Genomic DNA, 18618 nt, shown 5'->3' with positions numbered 1-18618 from the left:
TTGTGCCAGCCATATCCTCAAGGGCATAGCCTATTTCTTGACAAATTGAGTTGGTGGGAATGAAAGTAGCCGATTCATGCTTCCTCTGGGAGTTAGATTTGGACTATTCTCCAAAAACCATCACTATAACGCAAACATCTCTAATTCCTACAACAGAAACAGAATCAATTGAACCGCTATTATCTGTGATTCGAGGTCACAACTGCAACTGTACATTTCTTAAAAATCGTGAGCGCATAGACAGAACTCTAACGAGCTAAGCTCAGACTCTCCGTGGTTCCATTTTGTAGAAGAATGCGACTCCTATTTGAAGGCTTGAAATGATTACTTGGCCAAATGTGTTCATCATGCATATCCTGCAACTAAGTCCTGAGGTTTTAATATCGTTTCGGGATCCGGCTGTTTTACTGAATCAATCCAGAAGCAGTGACTTCCCCTCCAAAAACAAAACGCGGCGATGGAAAGTGGAAGAAGTTCGTTTTAGACTATGCTCCTTAATTTCTCATTCTATGAAATAAAAGGAGACTTATTATTTTCACTGAACGGTGATTTTTATAAACTTTTCTTCTTTTTTTTTATCAACGCTGATGGAATAACAAAGAGGCTATATTAGGGACGCAGGCAAGGATCATTTAGGAGTGGAAAATACTTGATAGTTTGTGTAGGTATAAGTAGTATAAGAATGGAAAGAAAGAATGGGGTGACCATTACACAGAATCCCACTCTCGCAGCAGATAGAGTGGGGTGTGGTTTTCCAAGTGTGGGGCCACCCTTTGAGCGCGTCCCTCTATAGTTGCACTTAAACAAAAAACAAAATGAAAAAAAAGGGACAAAAAAGAATGAGGAAGAATGATGCTGCCTTTACATTAATCTAGAGAGTGGCACAATAGCCGCGCCCCTGGACCAGGTAACAAGTCTGCTGTCTACCTCCAAGTCGGCCACCAACAATAGACGACAATATCTATCATGATTCCAGTTTAGGTAAAGCCTTAGCACATTTGGTTTGTGAACTTAAACTGGTTTCTTAACCGCCTATTTACAAAGCTGATTAATCTTAGACCGCTCGTGCATCCTTTTATTAAATTTTCTGTGCCCCTGAAATAATTATTCTTTTCTTCTGGGAAGAATGTGTGCACCAAAATTTTCGAAATTGGATTTTCACTGGAAAAGCAAAGTTTTAAACATTTTTTCAAATCAGGGGTGAACCATCATTTGACTTTCTGTTACGCTATTATAATTTTTTTTTTTGTAAGTCAAGCATTTTCTATCTTTCTCTCAATTATTAGGAATGTAGTGTGCTTATAGATTGGTCCATTTGAGTTGTAAATAAAGAAATGAAACTTAAGGCAGCCGTCAATGCTTCGCTTCCTTAAAAATAATTTCATATCACAGTACCCGACATTCTTATATTCTTAAGAGCTTACAAACTTCTTAAAAATCACTGTTTTCTGAAAAGTAATTTTTTAAAAGTATGGTCAGCATTCAGGTGGAGAATATTAAACTAGCTGAGTTAAACTACCTGGAGATGGAACCATACACCAAGGAAGTTCTAAAAGAGCCGCGATAGCCGGCATTCAGGGATCACAGATCGGCGTGCTTCTACACCAATATCCACAAAAGAATTCTGAAGAAGACTCCTCCAAGTTTAAAAGGAACTTTAAGTTAAGGTATGTATATCACTTCAACGTCTGTTTTTGGTTAACCACTCCCTGAAACCAATACACCTCTTTCAACCCTCTACCCTCAAAAGTTATAAAGTCGATCAGGCAGTCGACTTGAATGGAGACAAGGAATGAAAGTCCATGGCCATGTCCTTGCCTTCAAAATGAAAATATTTTTTTCTCTTTAATAAATTACCTTTTTTCAAAAGGTTCCCCAGGTAAGCTATTTTCCCTGAAACAAGTTTCAAACATAATTTGAATTCCAACTAGGTTGTTCCATTTTACCCTACACAGAAGATGTTACTTATTATTTTAATTTTGGCAGAACGGACACCTTGGAGGATTAAGCTGTAAATTGGAAAGTGGAGGACGCTATACTCTTCGAAGGATGACAGATAAATAATAATCCGGTCTAAATTGACTTTTTTTAACGGGTGATTGAAATGGGAAAGTACACTGCATTTTAAGAGATACAACAATTTTAGGTTCAAACAAGGCCAAATTTTATTTACAACTAAATCAAAAAGGAGATAATAACTTACTTCATTTTTTTTTATTGATAGTATTTGTTGTATTATAAGTATACTTATTATTTCTGTTAGTAAATCGATAAATATTTAAAATTTGTTTGGGGTCTGACACCGGGTTGCTTAAGAGAAGTGACATTTTCATCAGACAGTGCTATTGGAGAGAATCGCTTGGCAAACGTTCTCTTTAAAAACTGGGTAAGGAAAGAGCGCAATAAATGGCACTATGCTCAACTACAGTTAGCACTGGTGAGGAAAGAAATTTATTACATTCTTTCAATGTTGAAGTGCTTCTGGACTTTAATTTAATTAAAGAGCAAAAAAAAAATGATCTTGAAGAAACTAAATGCTGTCTTACCATTACAGGGGAGAAGCATCTCCATTAAAAGAGAACTTGGAAGGAAAGTAGAATATAACTATTTCTTCAGATCCGTATTTATGGTATTGCCCACCAGGTAGCACTGCTTTCAGATGATCTGTGGACAGCTTTTTTTATTTATAATTCATCTTGTAATGGATTAATGTTATTTAAGTAATTGGTTTTTGTTTTGCCTTTTATTTCTTTTAAAGGAACATTTCCTTTTCTAGCATAAAACCAGTCATAAAAGAACGAGAAAGGGTACTTTCTTGTTCTCACTTAAAAGAGGCAACATATGTTACCTGGAGAAAAAATGATTATAAGTAATAAATAGTAGAAGCATACAATTGTTTGTCCAGTTAAGAAAAAATTCTTTGGGCCTCATTCGATAAAAAAAAAAACTGATAACCAGGTACTTATAGAATTTCTGTCTTTTTAAAATAGTTTTTTGGTAAAAAAGTAAATTCTATTATTGCCTTTTAAAAGATAAATGTGCACAGCACATATTTCTTCCATTTTTTTTTTTAAGTTTTATTTTTATGAATAGACAAAGTAATAATTACTTATCTTCATAGGAAAAGAAAAGAATAACGAAACGAAATGAAATTAAGAACGCCTTAATTATGAAGAGGAGAATTGTAAAACTATTATCATAAATATAAGGAAAATGTCGACATAAATAAGCAGTTAGTTAAATAAAATCTTTTATCTCTTAGTCCGAAAATTCATTATAGTAAAGTTGGACCAAACCTCCAACAAACATCGTTCAAAACCAATAACTTTACAACCAGAGAAATAATTATTACACTTATAAGATTAAGTTTGATATCAACTGTCCTGCAATATCGAAATAGCACAGAATACAATGAATTTACACAAAACATAATCCGTACTTCTTTTTTTTTACTAAACTAGTTGATTTAGAGAGATGCTCACACATTGTTCTGCATGTAAGCATTCGCTTTATCATGACACGGATGTGAAGTAATTAGAGCAGCTTGATACTTCTATAGAGAATCATGAAAAGGCTTTTTAGTGGCTACTTCTTTTCCACTACTTTTATTTACAATTACTTTTTTGCTTGAGGCGTGCGATTTCATTGTTTTTCACTTTCTCACACTCGTAATATATAAAATAAAATTCGGTACTGAACTGCATTGGGATACTTTTAACACAGGATTCGGATTGTAGGAAGAGATTTAATGTATTAGGACAGAAGAAAACAGTGAACCTTTTCTGAGATCGTGGACATCACAGGGTATTGAAAAAAGTTATGAGAAGGCGAAAGTGGGTACTTCTCTACCTATTGTAGATCTAGAGCTGCTGTTGCTATTGAGCTGCCAGTATCAAAGAATGGGCACTAGATGGCGCCCACCTATCTCTTGCCGGTTGAAGAGATTTACACAGAATGTTAAGCCTAAAGATTCTCTTGATTCTATCAAACGGAAGGTACATAGTGGCTCTAATTACCGGATATGCATCATTGGCTAGCGTTTTGTTCTACACAAAAGGTATTGCAAAAGGCGCAGTGCCAACGTTAATGATTGAAAAGTGCACAGAGTCGGTTCACCACCTAGCGTAATGCCCTCGCTTTGTGCTATGCAGAATGAGATTAGAAATAATTCAGAGCACAAATTTATCATATTTATTAACCGGCCCCTGATGAATCAAAGGTATTCTGTAAAGGGAACCTTAAATTTAGAGATAACTATTGTGAAGATTGACTTCGAGAATTAGGGTTTTCTATCGTATAGATTAGTGCCCATTTGTGACCCTGCTCGAATAATAACACGGTACACTGATCCAAAACCTCGAATACGTGACAGCATTTCTGCTTATATATTTCTCAGAACACCAAAAATTATACCATCTACCTAGGCTTTTTTGATAAAGAGTAGATCAACTAAATAGGCTAAGATAATATGATACACGGAATTCCTAAAAACCTTAAACCAAACTGCACAGGCTTGTGAGAAACAGACGATATATCAAGAAGCACTTATTTCCTCTTTAATCTGACAGCGAAAAATCTGAAAATGTTTACCGACATTTAGTAACACATTAAAGAGGAGAACCATACATAACTTAAATTTTTCTCATTGAAGTTTAGTGATATACATCATGTATTATTATATGAGATACCAGTTATAATGTTGATTAAATTAAAGCTTGAGTTTATCAATATCAAGCTTGAGTATCCTCTCCAATATATCTTCATTTATGCTTATATTGTAAGTAATGCAAATAAAGATTTAACTTCCATCCAATCGTAAGCAACAAACTGAACAACTCAAAAACTTCCTTAAAAAAAGAGCACATCCTGTCACATAGAACGAGATCAACAACGCTAATTTAATAGCTTTATCAAAAATAATTTTCTTGAAAATTTTATAGCATTATAAATGGTAACATTTCCCTCAAACTTGCTATTTCCATAAATATGTTAATTCCAAGTATTCCAAATCCGTATATTGAGTAACACTACTATGGAAAACAACCAAGAAAAAAATAAAATAAAATAACAAGTAGTTTGCCTTCATTTCGGTGTAAGGAGGAAAGATTCCAATTTAGTGAATGTAGATAGAGCACACGTCACTATAATAATTGTACAAAACTTGCCTTTACATGTAACTAAACTTCTTTATACGTTGTTTTTGTTTTCGTTAAAGCATAGTTTATTATTTTTTACATTTTTATTTATACAGATTAAGTATGTTATAGACACGTTAAATATGTAACAGCAAACAATCCACAAAACAAAACAAACATAGTTTTACTTCACTAACATTCTCTTCTGGTAACGGAAAATTATTTTTAAAACATGATTTTTTATCTTTTGGAGAGTTCACATTAAATTTTTTGAACTTATTCATCTCCAGTCTTAATCATGGTTTTGGCTTAATTTGTCAAACAATGTTCTCTAGAATTTTCCTTTTTAATTAATTTTTATATTCTGTTGGCCAGAATTTAAGTATTTTTCATTTTTAAATTCAGATCCTTTTGCTTGAAAATTATCATTATAAGATGGATATTATATTCTGCATATTATAAGATGGTTATTGTGTTATAAAGAGCAGCACAAAGCCCTTATTATGATACTTTACTTAGTAAACTATGTGTTACCTTTGCAAGCTGTCCTCCTCTCTTTTTATGTTCAGAAATGCTGATGGCTGGCTGGAGATGACTTTGTAAAGCGTGACCAAAGGTATAATAAGTGAATGGAGATGCTGGGTGCGTGCAGTTGGATGCCGATGATGATGCTACCACAAAGAGGGCGAGAGAATTAGCTAGTAAAGTTGGCCTCATTGTGCGGCCAGTAGGCCGTGCTGTCTCCCGACATGTCTAAACAAAAAGAACATTGTGTTGTTGCATCACACCTCCACCTCCTCACGTATAAGAAGTGCACGAGCCTTCTCGCCGCTAAGTATTACAGACTTGTAACCCTTTTTTATTCTTTTCAATATTATTTTTCTTTTTAATTATTGTTTAATAACATATTATGAACAAAACCATTGTGTTCTTTTTTTACGAACACATTCTGCTCTTAAAAGAACTGTCCCCCCACTTTCAACAACAATGTTGCTGCTAGAACCAATAGATTGTCACAAAGATAAACAATAAGTAAATAAGAATATAGTAAAGATATATTTGGTGCGTGAAGAGCAGAAGGAGGAAACTACCCAGCGGTAGCACTTTCTACAAGAAATGGATGATGACGATGATCTTCACATCTAAAGAAAGCCTCAGGGCCATTGACGATTTTCAGTCGGCGAGGAGGATTGTCAGGGATGTCTGAGAAGGCGAGAGACACTGTTCGTGAGGAGGACGTATGTTTATTGATTCCCTGCCCGGTTTCGGACCTCCATCGTCAGAGGTAAATTAACCAATTAGGTGTAGAGAATTCGACTTCACTTCTGCTTCCGTCACACACTACACTTGTATTTATTATAAGTGAATGTAAACGGTGCAATTATTGTTACTCTTCTAGCACCTGCTGTGTCAGTTTAGTTTTTCGTGCGGTCGGACAGTTTTCTACCCAAGTTGGTGGCATTTTCCAGCATAGTTTATGAAATCTAGATATGTTATATATGCCTGAAATTATAAAAACCAAATTAGAGGTCTAATCATTAAAAAGCAACAATTTTGTGTAAATAATTTTTACTCGTCACGACACTAAGGACTAAACACACTGACTGAAATTAAGACAGGCTTACAAAATTCTCAGATATCTGAATCTTCTAATGTCTAATTCACTAGTTGAACCAAGAAGTAGATATCTGAGTGCATAAAACAAAATATCTTTGTTTTATTTAATCCAAAACATATTAATTATATTGATAATATCTATTATTTTCTAACTAAAGCCCAAAGAATTAAAATAGCTTTGACCAATTGATTCATACTTGACTGTTTCTTTTCATAAGAAATTGGTTTATATTATTATTATTTTTTAATTTACATAAATATATTTTGTTTTTCCGGTTATCTCAAAGTTCCACAGTTTGATTGGTTTAAAATTAAATTCAGAGTTATCATTTTTTTTCATTAGTATTACTATGAATAGTGTTTTATTTTATTTCCAAAGTTGAATTCTAAGTTTTGTTTGTTTGTTTTTCTTATTCTCTCTTTCTTGTGTGTACTTCTAATTATGTATTTTTGTATTTCTCAAGCCAAACTCTCTGTATTTTACTTCAGTAAAAATCAGAAAAATAAGTAGTTAACCGACAGACGCCTTTTTGTTATTGACTGTTGTTCACTTGTATACACAGATCATTACTGATGTCATTGGCAGTCCTGCCACATTTTTTCAACAGGCTAACCTTTTAATTCATTCCGGAATCATGAGCATGATGCTACAGCGAGTGCTTTTCTGAGAGGACAGAGAGGAAAGTGGACAAATTGCTCGTTGATGCTGGCTGAATGATCTTCTACTCAATTCTCTATCCTGTACAATCTACTCAGGAGAGTCAGATTAGCTTGCTTTAGCTGCCTCACCAGTTGTGATTTCGCTCCTAGCCTATCTCTGGGTTTCAGAGAGCTGAAGACTGGATATGTCTGCAGAGTTGAGTCAGTATAATGGAAGGAAATCACCTTGCTTTGGAAGTCAGGCTCATTGTGCACACCAAAAGGGAAACAAAGAAGTCTTAACCATATTGAGCTGCAGGACATATTGGGTGTAATTGAAAAAATATAAACATAATTTTGCTGTTTCACATATGTACTTATTAGAGGCAATTTTAATTTTAATTGATACTTTTCCTTTCGGTTAATTGTATGAATAACAAGTAATGGTCATTAATAAAGGCACAGAGAAGTTCCTGAATTTTACATTCACATGTGGGGGCATTAAGTATATCGCTATGATTTAATTGATTAGAAATTTATCGATAATTCTCTCCTTAAGTCAGGAAGTGGCCTGACGTAATCTGGAGGGAGGCAGTCTCGGATGTTTACTTCTTTTCAGTTGAAGATGTGTTGTTAAATCAATTATTATTAACTGCACACTGCAAAAAGGTTTTCTATATTCTCCACATCTAATTCTTCTTGGCTATTGATGATTCAATTTATTATTATATATTCCATGTCTATCATACAATACGGCGACGTCTGGCTAGCGTTATGTGTTGTGAATATGTACATGAACCCAAGGCTACATTGTATGAATCACAAATATCCTCTTCATAACAATATTAATAATTTCTTTGTTATACCAAATAATTGGTAAAATATTCCATTTTATTTTTAGAATTATATTTAAAAATACAATTGAAATTATCTATAATCTTCCTCAACCTTGAGATAGCCGTACTGTCGCCAAAAATTCAGAAATTGAATACATTTGAGCCATAAGCATATATTACAGATATTATAAGCAAAGGCATACATTATTGTTTACAGGAATTCGTTGAAGTAGTTTTCGAAGAATTCCCAATAAACTGAAAAAACTTTTGAGGAATCTTTCAAATATTTTTCCAAATATTTACCGGGGAAAAAATTTGTAGAAACTTCCAATCGGCTTTTTAAAAAATTAAATTGGCATTATATTAATTGGAGCTGAGCAAAGCCACTGCTGAATCAAAACTTCATAAAATTCTTGGACAGTCACTATTAGAAAATATTTAAATAAAATCAATTTAGTTTAAATTGTTGTTTATTCGAAAACGTGACCAGCGGATAATGAAGGCGTTGCATAGCGATTTGGAGAATAATATGAGCAGTCAGTGAAGAGATTAGCTAAGTGATCAGGGAATACTGGATTCCAAAAAGGAGATCACAAGATCTAATCCAGCTGCTCTTCCTAGAAGCTTTTTATAGCTCACTGTCCAGTGATGGGAGGTGTTATCTGTAGCGAGATAACACTTTTCGGAGGCTGGCAGTTCATTGAATAAAACTCTAGGTGCCAATAACCACTGATGTTGACGCGCCTTAAATACGTAAATAAATAAAATATTAGCAGTCATGTTAATAAACTTAGAAAATGGCAAAGAAACTTATTTAGTTCTTATCTAATTTTTTAAAATATACGCCGGAAACAAATCAATACAAACTTATAGTCAGAGTTCTAAAAAGTAAATGGGCATAACTTTTTTTTGTGGTTTGATATTGCAGTTAGTTTCTGTTTTGTGAAAAATTAAATTATTCTTTAAGCTTCTTATTTTAATTACTCTGTTCGAAACATTCCTGCATCTGTCTACCCATCTGCATCTTCATGGCTGATTTATAAATGTCATTGTTTGGTATCGTCTGCTTTCTCCTTTCTTCATCTAGAATATGTTGTCTAACTCACACCGTCTTCTGCAGCTATGAGTGAGCTGGCTTTTCTATCTACAGAAAGTGTATCCTCATTAAATGTTTAATTATTTAAACCTAATTTCGTCAAATACGTGAGTTAAAAAAAAAAAAATTGTTACAAAAACAGCTACTTAGAATTCATTTACCTTCTTATAAGAAAACTCTTAAACGTAAGCGACTCCAGATGTACCCTCAAATTTGTATGTATCCTGACAACCAGTAATCACAGAAAACATTGTCTTCCTTTTTAGAAGTTACAACCTCGTCACTGTACAAAGAAAGTAACTCCTGAACAGTCTGCCTTATCGGACACAATCACCTTCTTCTTTTTCTCTTTGTCTCTTCTTTTTCAAAGTTCCAAGAAGACTTACTGTTTTTGGACACACTGCCAGATTTGTCAGATAAGTAGTTTAACCTGTGTGGTGTGTGTATACCTGAAAACCGGTTACCATCACCACAGAGTTTTTTTTAAAAAAAAAAGAAAAGAAAAAAACTTACCAATTAAGGAATTGAAATGAACTTCTTGCAGTACATTATGTCTTCGAACATTCTCTCTCGACTGGCGGTGAAAATAAAAACAAGTAAATAAATGTAATAAATAAAAATAAAAGATCATAAGTAATGAGCTAGTACATTACTCTTTAACGATCCTTTAGAAGGAAGCTAAACTCCACCACGCCTCTAGAACTTCCTTATAAAGATTTTTTCTGGAAAAAGGCGAACAAAAGTTATCGATATACCTTATACGATGAGTTTTCAAATGTAAATAAGTTAGAGAAAATCGAGGAAGACGTTTCAGTAAGTGAAATTTTCTGGTTGACTGACTTGGTTCATAAGCTAATCTATTGGGCACTATAGAGCCGAAAAAAAGCAATTCTAATCATCTGTGATTTTCCGTTTTTAAATTATGCTGACGCACGCATATACACCTAATTTAGAAACCATTTTATCGGACTCAGAGTGCTTCAAGTCGAATATTTTCGCGAGTTAGATGGAAAATCAGTACAGTAAGAGAAAGTAAAACATTTGATTCTTTTTTTTAGGAATCTTTTATTAATTTAAAATTTTGTATTGCAGGAAATTGTGGACTGCTGAAGCCATCTGTCCGCCCACCATTGGATCTCTTGCGTATTACTTACTGCTGGAACCGGAATGCAACAAAAAATTTGCTGATTTTGCTTGGGAAGATATTATTATGGGGTAAAGATTATTATTTTACTTCTTTTTCTTTGAAATTCTTCTTAGCATTAGTTATTATATTATTATTCGTACAAAGAGAATGGGCCGAAATGAAATAAATAAAATATATTGTGGACAGAAACAATATTGTCGAAGAAACTCTCACAAAATCGCTGGAAGCACAAATTCGATTTGGCCTTCAAACGGAAGTTAGCACTTTAAGGAAGGGTTTTTTGCATTTTATTCTAAAATTGATCCAACGATTTTCTTTAAATTTGTGCCCTTAAGTCGATTTAGTTCCTGAACTTTATTTGATATATTTTCCTATTTTTGTTTCACTTCTCAGTGAGAAGGGTGATCTATAGAGTCTCTCTGAAGTGTCTTTTCATTATAATTAATGGTTCTTTCACTCATGTAAAATTAAGTTTTCTACTTAATAGCGAATTTTCTTCTTAATCTTTTTTAATCTTGTGATTTCCTCGTAAACACTATTTAAAATTTCTTTCTATTCAAATGATTGGTTATGTTCTTTGTTTGAAACTTTTTTCCAAGGAAATTGATTTTAGAGAAGTTCCATAGGAGAGGTTAACTTCAGCATCCCTCTAATGTACATACGTTGCAGTATATTGCACGGTCTCACCAATACAAAATAAATGTTACTAAAATTATTTTGAAGCAAATCAAAAGCATATTACTTTTGATTAAACGTTTTTCCAGTAAAATTTGTTTAAGTGGGGATAGGGATCCTCTTAGGTACTCCATTTCAGTAAGTTCAGTAATTCTAAGTTGTGAAAAATTAAAAATAAGGATTACGGAAAGAGAAACAAATAGGAGTGTACACACCAGATATTTAATGTAATAAATATCACCAGAATTGTGTTGAAATACTTTAATCGAAAGCTGAAAGAATTGAAGCTTGCAAAGGTATGTTCAAAGATGAGCTAAGAATATTACATCATCAAACGCTGAGCAATATTTATTTAATGGTTAGGTTTCAAAATATGAAATCGCCTGGTTTAAAATCTTTTTGTAGAGTACAAATTGAGAAGAAAAAAGATATTCATTAAAAGAAAAATCTGTGCCTGGTCAGAACAGAAATGGTCTGTACACAAAAGTGGATATCGGTCCACCAAATTCATTATTCATTATAGTACAAGAATCCCAAGTGCGTTCGCTAGATTTGAAAGTGAAAAATAATTGGTTTAATCATTTAGAAAAATTTGCCTGAAGGATTTTTTAAAAATGAATTCCTCTTTTGTTGTGTAAATCGTGCATCAAATTTTATGATATACAAAATAAAAATGCATGATTTAATATGTAACAGATATGACGTACCTAGTGATTATTGTCATTTTCTTTTCAGAAAGTAAAGAAGAAAAGAAATAACATGAAAAATTATTACCTGGTATTGCACCAATACAGGTACTTTAAAATTAAATTAGGGTAGTCTAATTTTATGTCATTGTTATGAAGTTGTGTGAGGAAATGTTGTATAACCGCGACATAAAAAGGAAGAGAAGTGGCACTACGTTTCATTTTACTCTTCAAAGCCTAAATAGGCCCCCCTTTCATAATCGTGACGTCTTTTGAGCGAGGTCCAACTTAAAACGTTTCCAAAACTTCGTGATTTACCACAATTACAAGAACACAATGCTTAACAACTCATCTTCAATTTCTAAAACGCTCTTACCACTTTAGTCTTTACATTTTCTGCTCAGTCATTAAAAAAAAGAAAAAAAAGTTTTCTTTAGGGAATAGAAATAGAAAAAGTACCCTACCTTTTTACCTGCTTTTAAAATCAAAAGATAATTATCGAGCGGACTAAGTGAGATACGTGCACAGAAACGAATTAAAAAGGTTTATTACCATTAGAAAGAACAACTACCATTATCCATTTCATTTATTTATTTTTTTCTTTTTGCTCAGCTTTCAAAATCTGGAGTGATGTATATTTATAATCATCAATATCTGTCTGACATAATCATTAACGGAAATGAAGAATTTTGGTCTGTAATCAAGATGGTCTGTAAGAAGGTAAATTATATCTTCCTTTATGTTTTTTACTTCTTTTGTATTTATGAACTTCTATTAAAAGTTATTCTTATTTTTTTTATTGTAGTTAAAATAGTTACAAATAACCATAAGTTGACCGAATAAAGTTCTGATTAATAAGGCAGTTAGCCGAGGAATTGAATATGTTTCAGTCTTGAAGGTGACCTAGTCCTTAGGTCGATAGCTTGTCTAAAAATGGTTTAACATTATGTCTGAAATTGGCAATAAAATCTTTCTTTCTTTCCAAAATCCGTTTGGTTCTTTTGAAAACCGTCTGAACTTACTATGACATTGGTTTTGACACTTGTTTTTGAACTGATGCGACATTCATCTTGCACAAAAAAAACCATTGCGTTTGTGATTTTTATTGGTAATTCTTTCTTCTTTTTGCTCTGCTTCAATTTGCTTTTCTCATATTCTTTTGGACTTCTACCATTGGACAGTTAGTCCATGTTTGAATAAATAAAAGTCTAAAAGTAAAGTAAACTTATAACACTATTAATATGTAAGAATAATAAGTTCTGATTTAATATTTTATTTTTTTTTTAAATTTATTTTTGGAGGACTGTAAGGGCGGGGTATTGGGATTTCCTCTACGCTCTAATTCTATGCTGACCAAGCGTAACGCTTCCACTAGTTAAATATATTGATAAAATTTTTAAGATAATTTGATGCAAATGTGAACATTTTATAAGAGAAAAAAAAATTAATTTTAGACATATTTCATGTATAGGCAGGACTGGGAACAAATTATCCTAATAAATAAGAAATTTTATTAAACCACAGTTAGATTAATAAACAATTGAAAAGAGAATTTTTATTTTTGTAGTCAGCAATGTGCGAAGCAAAGAGGGACACGAGAAAGATACTGGTGTGGTTTGAGAATTAATAATGAACATCAGAACTACCCATAGGCGACTGGCCACCTTTATAATTCAGATAAACTGTATAAAGGTGTTAATTTGCGCCCATTTATTTCATCTGATAAAATTATCAGATAACTTCCCGTTTAATTTCCTATATCTCAATATGGCTTAATCCATGTTAATATTATGTTAGAACGTTATTATATTTGAAATACATTCTTATCATTAATTCCATTCACTCAAAATTATAAATAATTAAAATATCCTCCATGTATGGTTTTAATATATTATTATTATAATATATGTATAAATTAATTGCCAATAATTTTAGAAACATTCTAACAATTAGAAACACTGATTTTTATTTTATTTAAGACGCGTCTCCATCTTTGCTAATTAGCATCCGGAGTCTTTTCAATACTCTGCATTTTCCGGATAGTGTTCTCTCGTTAAAGTCCTTAATACCGATAGAGCTTCGGTATTCTTGAACCTGTTAGGCAACGGCTTTTAACCATCTGTAGTACGACTGAGCTAATCTTTTGCAAATTCTCTTAAACCACAAGTCTGAAAACCTTTCTTCTTTCAGCTTATTAAATGTATATAATTCAAGTATGTTTGTGTTTATTTCTAAATGAATTTATATTACAGTTATGTTGATGAGTCTTAATATTACTGATTTAATATTCAAATATTCTAATTGAATAAATAATAATACGAACTGATTGGTGTGTTTTAGATGCTACACTGTCTTGGGGAATAAAATAACGGTATTTGGCTGCAAGCCCGCTCAAAATAAATAAATAAAAAAGAAAAGATGTTGATGTTGATGACGCCAGGTTGACTAAACAACAAAATCTCCAAACATCACCATTCATTATTCTACCTAAAAGGACTTTTTTTTTAAATAAAAACTGACCTTATGGTCAAAATGTTTATCTTTTATAGTATAGTTAACCCAGTTTGGGTGGAAAGAAGCTACAAAATAGGTAAGTGCTACTGTGCTCGTAACAAAGTCGCCTCACCGAACTCTATAATGGAACAAACTAAGTTTTATCAATAAGTACTCATAAACTTATAAGAATCTTAAGCAAATATTTTTGACATAAAGATAACAGTAGAAAAGAATAAGCAAAACTGGTAATCAAATATTCCTATGTGTAGAAGAAAGTGTTACACTCGATGGTATCCGAGATTAACATTTCCAGATTAAACCTTGTTCTAAAAGATTAAAAATTAAGATATCTACTCCGTTAAGTAGCACATCCTGTTAACAGAAAACCTACAAAAATTTGTTTGTTAATTTGCTCTTTTAGAAATTATATAATATTCTTAATGTTGTATTGTTGATAAAGATACACATTCTCATGAGGTTTTAGAAGAGTACTTACGGAATTTCTCTTTGAATTCCACTCACAAAACAAAATGTGGGAAAAAATGCAAATAAAAGTGATGATAGGTTTTTGTGTTCCTGTCATATGCAAAATGTAAAGAAAATGAAAAATCTCATAAGCTAAGTTGATGAATTTCTGGCAAAATTCTTAATATCTAAAGACACAATAGTACATATCGGAATACAAAATGGGAACATTCTGTGTCTTTTTGTCTTCGAGGCATTCTCGAAAAACACAAAAACATTTTTTTCGTTTCAGGAAACCCTCAAACATGTACTTCTGGTGGAAAATCAATTTTAAAAAAGCTGACACGCTCGCATACTTCATCTGCTCTGTTCTCGGGCTTCTTCTCTACGATAGAAAGTCATCTGATACAGACTACCAGTAGTAGCTAGTCGTACTGCTTTTCGTTTGTTTTTGTTTTCTTCATCAGATTTTTATTGTAGTTCATATTTTCAGTTTTCCCCCTTTTTTGTTTTGTGATCGCTCATTTTATTTTTATTTTCGCCTTTGCATCCTTTTAAGCTTATTTCCTTTTTCTATGTAAGCTTTAGTGACATTATTGTCAGCTAGCTGTCGAGTACATTTTTTTTTTATACATCAATTATTTTAATTATTATTATTATTATTATTATAAAAAAACGGTGTTTTACCCCTACAACGTGCCACCGCTTTCGGGAAGCGAAAATATTCCTAGAAGCTAATGCCTCGGAGTTAGAATTAAAAGTAAACTGGAATGTAGCACATCTGTGTGTGGTCTAAAATAGTTGAAAGTATAGATTATCAGTATGTAGTTAATTGTAATTAAATAAAAAGGCCATATGTTCTTAAGCAAGTTGATTTACAAAGAACCTCAGTCAATACTACCGGCATTTAACGTTTTATTGCAGGCTGTTTAGTTAATTAAAAGAACAGCTGAATGTAATCGTTGTGTGGTTAGTTAAATACCCTAATCTTTATCTCATTAGTTTGCGAGACCTAAAAAAAGAGAAAAGAGAATTAGATTATCTTCCTTTCCAAAGTAGATTACTAATTAACTGATGTATAATCTCTTTTGAAATGGCGCCAACCTTCTATAATACGGCTCTCTGCCAAAGGTAAAATAACCAAAGGCTATATCGTATGCAAATCACTTCTGTAAGCCGCTTCAATGTAGACAACAGATTGCTAAAAAGATTATGCACTTAAAAGTTAGGCAATGTTCAGAAAATAAAATATGTAGGCCCAAACACCCTGGAAGAAATAAAACTGAATTAAGAATATAATAAACCTCGACTGGGGCGCGCTGGAGAACTCCAATCCGCCAATTTTATTTATTTTTTTTGACAGATGGTCAAATATTTTAAACTTTACTACTGCGGTAAATTTTTTCTGATTTATCTCGTATTAAAATTGTCACTTTACTTTTTATGAGTTAAACTCTACTTAGTTTATAAATACAAATGTTTAACATATATTTTCATTTTATTGGTCTAAAAATGAAATATTGAGCGAACTTTCTGATGAAGAAAAAAACATGTTTTTTTTTGTTGTTTTCTGGATTGGGGCTCTGATTTTCAAGCCGTGAAGAGGAAAGATCTACTCTGATCGCCATACCTTCTCGAAAGAGGAAGAAGTTCCAGATTGCGAAATTTATGATAGCCATCAAAACAGATTTTTTAAAAATAGATTTATTGAGGTTGATATGATGAAAAAAATATATGTTTTTTTCAACTGTGACGTTCTTAAAATATCTAATTTTTACAATAATTCTTGAGGTTCTGGTTTACCCATTTCTAACTTTTGAACTCGATGTTATACGTAGCAACCATTTATCTCTTATACTTATTCTATTTACATCACATTTCACTGAATATACTGGAAGTTTATATTATTCAACATTATACTGGAATTGTACATTAGAGAGAAGCATACCAATCGCGTCTCCTAGAAGTGCCCTCAAAAACTTTTTCTGAAGAAATTTTTCAAAAACAGGTTTTTATTGCAAACAGGAAAAACAAGAGGTATAAAATTTTTTTTTTCTTTTCTTACCCAGCAAGAGAAAGTTACTTTAATGTCAGTATTTGTAAGTTCATAGAAGTACAGTTTACTTCAGTGGAGTTCATTCCTTCATGAGTTTTTTGTGAGTTGTTTTACTATAACGGCATTTTGAGTTAATTATGAATGATATAGTGAAACTCCCTACCACCTTTAAAGAGATCTTACTTGCAGGGCTTCAGTAAAATTATTTTATAACGGTACTTTAATTCCCTTTCTAGTACAGTTTACTCATCTTTACATAATACTTTCACCCTAATTACATTAATTTAACTATAACATTTAACTATTTTATATTACCTCGTCATACGTAATAGGGCTATCTATTTAGTACAATATCATTTATTCCTTATGAGGAAGAAAACATCAAATATTTTTTTCATCCATAAACAATTTAAAAATAATAATCCAGTTCAAAAGTCGATTATTGTAATATCAGTGATTCTGTTTGTGTATTTTTATTTTATTTATTTTAATTTTTTTATACTTGTAAAGGTTTTTTAATCGTATTTTTGTATGGTTAATTAAAGTTTAATTCTAACTCGAGACCAGGTTAAAAAGATGTGATTTGAATGTGATAAAATTAATTTGTTTATCTCTATGTTTTGTTGTTACGGAATGTAGTTACTGTAATCCTGAGAGCTGAGACTGATTTTACAGTATTTCCTCTCGTAATTGCTGGTCTGAGTTTTATATTTTCATTAGTTATTTATTACTTATTTACAATATAACGCATTCCAATAAACTTTTTCTTCCGGCACTTTTGAATGAATAATAAATCTTAAATTTAAGATACATAAGTTAATTAAATTTGTGACGCAGAATTCCTTCTTTGTTAAATCTATGAGAAGGATTTTATATTATTAAATCCTATAATTAATTAATACAATATAAAAATAGGAAGGAATACATCTGTTTTTCTAGCAAAGGTTGCCCTACTACTATTTTGGAGACACTCTTTTCGAATAGAACTGAAGACCCCATATTGTTATTGTGTAACACGATGATCGTTCTACATGTTTGTTGTCAAATCTTTCCGACTGTGGCTCACTGGGTTGATCTAGAAGTTTTTTTAATTTAAATTTTCTATTGAAATTCTATAGAAAAGAAGAGAAGCTGTTATTGTGGCATTGCCAATATTGAGTACTTTCACTAAGTTCCTTAACGGCCCACTGCCCCCAGGTCAAAGAGAACCAAACACTCCAAGATGGTCTAAGAAATAGACGGGAGCCGATAATCAGGTATAATCTCTCTGGTGTCTTACCATGCACTTTCCTCCCAAAGTCCCTCGTAGATATTCCAAAATTACACAAGAATTACATGCTAATGTAATAAGGAGGAAATAAATCTTTCTAACTCTGGCGCTGTATCTTCAGCTGTATCCCCCATGGACGACATATCCCAACCTAACACATGGTGACCACCTAGGCCTCTGAGGAACCTTTAGGTAGAGCAGATTGGAATGACCACTACCTTTAGCCTTCCCTCATCACCTCTTTCTATAGAGGATATATCCACCTTCAACACCTGACATTCACCAAGGCTTTCTGTGGAGTTGGAATGCCCTCCCAAGTCCGCATTAACTCAAAAACGATGCTTAATACGAGTGAGTGTCCGGTGCTGAGGTCCTGTTTCTGATCCGGGCATCCTGGGCCATTTATCGGATTGGAACGGATCGCAGTGCCTTAGAAAGTGCTGTGAAAAGAGGGAAGCAGCAGTTTGGGATTGCTTGCTTTCTAGCGCTGTATTCTCCCT

General features: G+C 32.6%; 1 protein-coding gene across 1 annotated transcript in view; it reads right to left on the bottom strand.

Moving 5' to 3' along the window:
• Positions 1-5807, bottom strand: part of LOC141450443 (uncharacterized) — a 29529-nt gene extending 23722 nt beyond the window's left edge. The window contains exon 1 of the transcript XR_012456116.1: positions 5670-5807. The gene's annotated coding sequence lies outside the window, so the exon portion shown is untranslated. The remainder of the gene's footprint in view (positions 1-5669) is intronic.
• Between the last annotated feature and the right edge of the window lie 12811 nt (positions 5808-18618).

Source organism: Rhodnius prolixus, unplaced genomic scaffold, assembly GCF_049639745.1.
Source record: "Rhodnius prolixus isolate KJV_2025 unplaced genomic scaffold, Rpr scaffold_2, whole genome shotgun sequence".
Classification (NCBI taxonomy): domain Eukaryota; kingdom Metazoa; phylum Arthropoda; class Insecta; order Hemiptera; family Reduviidae; genus Rhodnius; species Rhodnius prolixus.
The sequence above is the reverse complement of the archived record's forward strand: the minus strand, read 5'-3'. Positions and strand labels throughout refer to the sequence as shown.